The 6,778-nt window shown below is 39.9% G+C and overlaps 1 pseudogene; it reads left to right on the top strand.

The window, feature by feature from the left end:
• The first annotated feature begins 2,658 nt into the window (after positions 1–2,658).
• On the top strand, positions 2,659–3,328 carry LOC142430352 (large ribosomal subunit protein eL18-like; annotated as a pseudogene).
• The last annotated feature ends 3,450 nt before the right edge of the window (positions 3,329–6,778 follow it).

The raw sequence follows: 6,778 nt of genomic DNA, 5'->3' as shown, positions 1-6,778 counted from the left end.
CATGCCAACTACCCAAAAGTTGCAGGGGAAAAAAATATTAACATAACATTTAAAGACCTTTCTTTCTTTACCTGACCACTTCATGTTTACACATTATTTCATTTCCTTCAATTCCAATTGAGCTCGTTCCTGTCCATCTCCACCAGTTTTGCCACTGCTCTCCGTGTGTATAAGCTTTCCCTTTCTTGCTTCATCACCTGCTATATCCCTTTCCCACCCTATCTGGGGTGTCTTCACCTCCTCTGACCCTGTCCTTCCTTAAAACCCTTCCTGAAGACTGCAAATACGTCTACCACTGCTCCTCTGGCTTGTATGGCACAGACCTTGAAAGGGTCTTTAGAGTGTAAATGTCACCCGGTGAGTTTTGCCCGTAAGCAGTCATTTATGTGAATCCCGGGGGAGGCAAGGAGTTGCTTCAGGGTGGCAGAGGAACTTGAAAGATATTTTGAGCTGATGCACAGAGAATGAAAATGTATTTCCCTGGCTTCACTCTTTAAAGCATGTCGAATCCATAGTCTAAAATTATTAAGCGAGGAAAACAGACTAATTTCAAATAAATTATTTTTCCAGCATTTCAAGCTAAGAAACATTGTCAGGAATACTGGCAGCAATGTGATGCTACAATGCTATCAATGTGAACTTTCAAAAATGAAAGCTCTCTAGCTCCTACTTCTCTGAAGAGGATTGATTCATTCAGTCTGTATTTGGCGAGCGTTTCTGCTCTCAGCATGGTAGATCACAAAATCAGAAGTCTGGAAGGAACTTCAGGGACCTGAGGAATAATCTTGAATTCGAGCCCCTGTTATCTTCCTGTGAAAATCACTGTGGCGGTGTGACCAGTAAAACGCTTGTGCAACTTCTCCTTGACTGCCATGCACAAGGTTAACCACATAAATGCGTGGGCACTTACACTGTGCCTGTACTACACTTCCAAGCATTTGAGAATGTATGAAGGATTGTGGGACTTGCGTGTTTTAAAAGTCAATCTTAGAGCTCAGATCCTTCTTCTTTCTAGGCAAGTTTATCTTCCTTAGAAACAACAATAAGTTATGACACAAAATACCCCACTCCACCTGGCTACTTGTGAAAACGTGTTGTTGTTAGGTGTCATTGAGTCGGTTCCTCATCCTAATAATCCTATGAACAAGAGTATGAAATAGTGCTCATGTCTGCACATCCTTCCGATTCTTACGTTTGAGCCCATCATGTCATGGCCATCTGTCTGTTAGCTGCCCTTCTACTTTACCAAGCATGATGTCCTTGGCCAAAGACGGTCTCTCTGGATAACCTGTCCACAGTCCTTGAGATCAATCTCACCATTCTTGCCTTGATGTAACATTCTGGCTGTACATCTCCCAAGACAGGTTTACCTATTCTTCTGACAGTCCGTGATACTTTCAGTGTTATGGCTCAGCACCATAATCCACAAATATTGATTTTTCTGTGGCCTTCTTTATTGCATGTTGAACTTTCACATGCCTATGAAGGGATTTTAAAATACCTTTGGCTGCCCTCCATTAGTGACATGCTTGCCCTTCGACACATTAAAGGAGTTTGATGCAGTAGATCTTCCTAATGCAATCTGCCACTTGATTTCTCAGATGCTACTTCCATGAACATGGGTTGTGGATCCAAGCTAGAGGAAACACTTGGCAAGTTCAAACGTTTCTCCATTTATCATCATGTGAATTATTGCTCCATTTGTGGAGATTATGGTTTTCTTTACATTGAATTGCAATCCGTACTAAAAACTCCAGCCACTGGGATGCATCAGCAATTGTTTCAAGTCCTCCTTGCTTCCAGCAAGCAAGTGTGGCCAACAAACAACATGAAGAATGATGGTGAAAGGATACAACCCTGACATACATCTTTCATGGTTTTAAGCCAGGCAGTCTTTTTTCTGTTCGAATGACTGCCTCTTGGTTGGTGTATAGATTCTGTCTGCTGGAGCACAATGACATTTTCTGGAATTTCCATTCTTCTCAATGCTATACATATTTTGTTATGATCCACATAGCCAAATACATTTACATAGTCAATAAAATGCAAAAGTGGGTGAAGGGAGACATTGGACAACGCAAAATATGAAAAAATAATAAGGGAGGGGGAAAATGAGTAGCTGATGCCAAGGGCTTAAGTGGAGAGCAAATGTTTTGAGAATGATGAGGGTAACAAATGTACAAATGCATTTTATACAATTGATATATGGATGGATTGTGATAAGAGTTGTATGAGCCCTCAATAAAATGATTTTTTTAACAATTTATTAGGGGCTCATACAACTCTTTTTTTTTAATTTTAACAATTTATTAGGGGCTCATACAATTCTTATCACAGTTCATACATATACATACATCAATTGTATAAAGCACATCTGTACAGTCTTTGCCCTAATCATTTTTTTCTCCTCTTTTCTTTTTTTACATTTTATTAGGGACTCATACAACACTTATCACCATCCATACATATAAGCCTTGAGAATGATTGGGGCAGGGAATGTATGGATGTGCTTTATACAATTGATGTATGTATATGTATGGATGGTGATAAGAGTTGTATGAGTCCCTAATAAAATGTAAAAAAAAATGATTTTTTAAGGTCGCGTCGCGTCCCGTCGCGCGTGACGTCACCCAAACGCCGCTCGCCGGATAATTTCCCCGCCCACGCCAGCCCCGTTCCCTCTTTCCGGACCCGGCTGAGCAGGAGGCGCCATCATGGGAGTTGACATCCGCCACAACAAGGACCGAAAGGTTCGTCGCAAGGAACCCAAGAGCCAGGACATCTACCTGCGCCTCCTGGTCAAGCTGTACAGGTTTCTGGCCCAACGGACCAACTCCACCTTCAACCAGGTTGTGCTGAAGAGACTGTTCATGAGTCGCACCAACCGGCCGCCCCTGTCGCTCTCTCTGATGATCCGGAAGATGAAGCTTCCTGGCCGAGAAAACAAGACCGCTGTGGTCGTGGGGATCATAACGGATGACGTGCGGGTGCAAGAGGTGCCCACGCTGAAGGTGTGTGCCCTGCGAGTGAGCAGCCGGCCCGCAGCCGCATCCTCCAGGCCGGGGGCAAGATCCTCACCTTTGACCAGCTGGCCCTGGACTCTCCCAAGGGCTGTGGCACTGTCCTGCTGTCTGGTCCACGCAAGGGCCGCGAGGTATACAGGCATTTCGGCAAGGCGCCAGGGACCCCCCACAGTCACACCAAACCCTATGTTCGCTCCAAGGGCTGGAAGTTCGAGCGGGCCAGAGGCCGACGTGCCAGCCGAGGCTACAAAAACTAACCCCAAATCCGGTCCTGCTATTAAAACGTTTTGGATGTTCAAAAAAAATGATTTTTTAAAATGCAAGTAAGCTTACTTTTGGTTTTCTCAGCTTTCAGTCACAATCTATATAATGTGTGCCATGATATCCCTCATGCAATGAAACTTAGTAGCTCCCTCCTGTGCTACAAAACTTAGCAGCCTACCAAATCTCTCTGCAGGTACCTTGATGCCTTAGTGGCTTACACATTGGACTGCTATCTACAGAGTCAGCATTTCTAAACCATCTACTTCTCTGTAAGACAGCGATGAGACTCTCTACAATGGAGTTATAGTCTCAGACACCCACAGGGGCAGTTCTACCCTGTCCTGTGGCATCACTAGGAATCAGAATTGACTTGATGGTAGTCAGTTTGGTGAATTTATATCTCTCTGAACCATTCCTTCCTCAATCCAGTGTCACTCATAAGTGTAAGAAAGAGCTTTATATAAAAAAGTAAATTATATATCAGAAAAACACCCCAGTCCAATCCAACTCACATCCATAAGTCTGATACTAGGCCATAAGTCTTTCTTCAGACTCACACAGTCACATGCGACGATGCAGAATGCAGGAAGATCACAGGTGGATGAACGCAGTCTTATGGATCCAATATGTGGATGCACCTCCAGGGCTCCGCCAAGGCTGAGTATCTCCCTAGCAGGAAGGTGAATGCAGAGAGAGAGAAAGCCATGCCCACAGGGCGTCACCATCTGACTGTGACCTGACTGACAAGCTTAACTCCACCCCTACACTTTCATACATCTTTAAGTGGACATGAAATTATGCCACTACCACACAAGGGCAAATGGGACCCTAGTATTCCAATTAAAATTGGACAACCACTGTGGCAAGCAGTAGGGTGCTTCTTCCAACAACTGGGAATATAAATTCCATATGATATAGCAATCCCATTACTCCGTCAATGCCTCAGAGACAGGAGTCGTGGCACAAATTGGCAAAAGCAACCCCATATTCCTTACAGCAAGTAAATGAAAACTATCTAAATGCCCGTCAATGGAAGAGTGATTAAATATAGTACATATACCCAATAGAAAATGATGCATCACTAAAGAACAATGAAAAAACTGTGAAACACTTCAAGACATATATGAGTTTGGAGGACTACATGCTGAGTAAAGCTAGTCAAATACAAAAGGATAAGCACGGTATGAGACTACTGCTATAAAACTCAGATAAATATTATCATATAAAAAGAAAAATAGTCTAATGCTTACCAGAGGTGGGAGGGGAAGGAACAGAAGGGGAGAGGCAGACAGAGTGAAGGAGAGGCTAATATTAGATAAGAGGGGGAAGAAAAATAAGGGAAGAAGGAAGTTACTGGGAAACTTGATTCAAAGCACAAGAACAAACTCACTGCCATAGTCTTTTCCATCTTATTAGTGACCCTATAGGACAAGCTGAGAGCCATCTTGGGTTTCTGAGACTGTAATTCTTTAAAGCCGTGGTTCTCAACCTTCCTAATGCTGTGACCCTTTAATACAGTTCCTCATGTTGTGGTGAACCCCAACCATAAAAGTATTTGCATTGCTACTTCATAACTGTAATTTTGCTACTGTTACAAATCAGGCAACCCCTGTGAAAGGGTCGTTTGACCCTCAAAAGGGTCAGGACTGAGAGGTTGAGAACCACTGCTTTACAGGATAGAAAGCTGCGTCCATCTTCTGCATAACAGCTGGCGGTCTCAAACTGCTGGGCTTGCAATTAGAGAACCCACTAAGACAAAATAAACAAATGAATTATTGATAGCACTGTGATCCTAGCAATCCATATTTTCTTTATATTAAGGAGGAAAATTATTAGAACACATTTTTGAATCATTTTATTTCAATCAACTCAACTTTGGTCATAAATCTAGTTTCAGGGTGTTACATGGGACTATATTGCTATATGCTGAGCTGTGTAAAACTCTAGCTGCCTCCTTGTAGTTTTCAGGCAAGAGTTCCCATATTCCAATCTTTCTCCATGCTGGACCCAAGCTTCTTGGAAAAAGGTTGGTTCTCATGGCTTAATTTCAACAAAGAAGGAAGTATCCAGTCAAAATCTCGGTGACTGCATGTAATTATTTATTTATTTGATGTGTCATTTACCCAAGTTATTTCAATTTTCTTATGATGTTCTAAAAAGTTTATTATGTTTTTAATTCTTGGAAAATTATAAATAAATCATTATAAATGATGATTGAAAACATATTTAAATTGGTCTGTGCATCTTTGTAGGAATGAAAGGATAAAAAAAGAAATCCTCAATTGCCAGCAAGTTATCCCATGTGTGTCCCCATAGAATTATAATCGATAGGATTTTCAACTGTAGATTTTTAAAAGTATATTCCAAGTCATTTCTTCTTCTGAAACTCTGAGTCATCTCATATCTCCAACTTTAGGTCAGCAGTTAAGTATGGTGAATGTAAATTCTTGGGACCACCCAGAGACTCCACAGTAGTAGGTGTACCCTGAATTGATTAAATCTATTATTGAATTATAAAAAGAAGAGAACATTTCCTCTGATCCTTTTTTACTACCTTCTCCCCACTTTCAATTTATTTGCAATCTTATTAATTTAAAAATTGGTTAGTTTACACAATTTTGAATATTATCTTAAATAAATAATTTCTACGGCCTCCAATGAATGGAAGTGTTTTGACCCAATTTTACTAAAATAAAGGACCCGTGATTTTATTCTTCTGATATGAGTTAGATGATTGTTTGGGGAATACAATATACAATTAAGAGAATGTAGCAAAAAGTATCAGAGTATGTATTAGACTTTGTAAATTTTATTCAATTCAGAGTGCAATTGATGTCATTATAAAGAAATGATAACTCTAATTCTTTTTTTTCTATTATTTGTCTGCACATTCTCATTTGGCCTTGACTATGATTAAAAACTATGTAGGTATGATGAAAATAATGCTTTAAAATATAATTTTCATTTAAATCACTGTAATTTTTACATTTTCACTTGGAAAACTGATAACACAATACTTTTTGTTTTCTTTATTCCTGAGCATATAACTGAGTGGATAGATTTAAACCTTTTCTTGGAAGAAACTGACATCTGTGTCTTTGGATATCTTAAAAGTCTCTAAGACAAACAGATGGTAATTAGTTAAAAGAAGAAAATTTAAAAGACATGTTTTAAATAGAACATAAAAGGGAAAAAACAGAACAACTTTTAAAAGAGAAGTTTGACAAAAATGAAGTATTTTTCATTTATAAATGAACTATAGCTTTTGCTGTCTTTTCTTTTAGTTAACTGAAAGCGTAACTGGTGAATTGTGGTTCGTGAATCAATGTGACTCTAATTTACTGATTGCATATTGAAAAAGTCTTCGGAAACAGTATGTATCAGCAATGGTTGCAATTTTCACCTCCCATTTAATATTTACAACCTAATGGGGAAAAAAAACAAATAAAAGATGGAACATCATTGCCTTTTGACTTGTACCTCACCATGAA

This window comes from Tenrec ecaudatus, chromosome 17, assembly GCF_050624435.1.
Source record: "Tenrec ecaudatus isolate mTenEca1 chromosome 17, mTenEca1.hap1, whole genome shotgun sequence".
NCBI classification, from domain to species: Eukaryota; Metazoa; Chordata; class Mammalia; order Afrosoricida; family Tenrecidae; genus Tenrec; species Tenrec ecaudatus.
The sequence above is the reverse complement of the archived record's forward strand: the minus strand, read 5'-3'. Positions and strand labels throughout refer to the sequence as shown.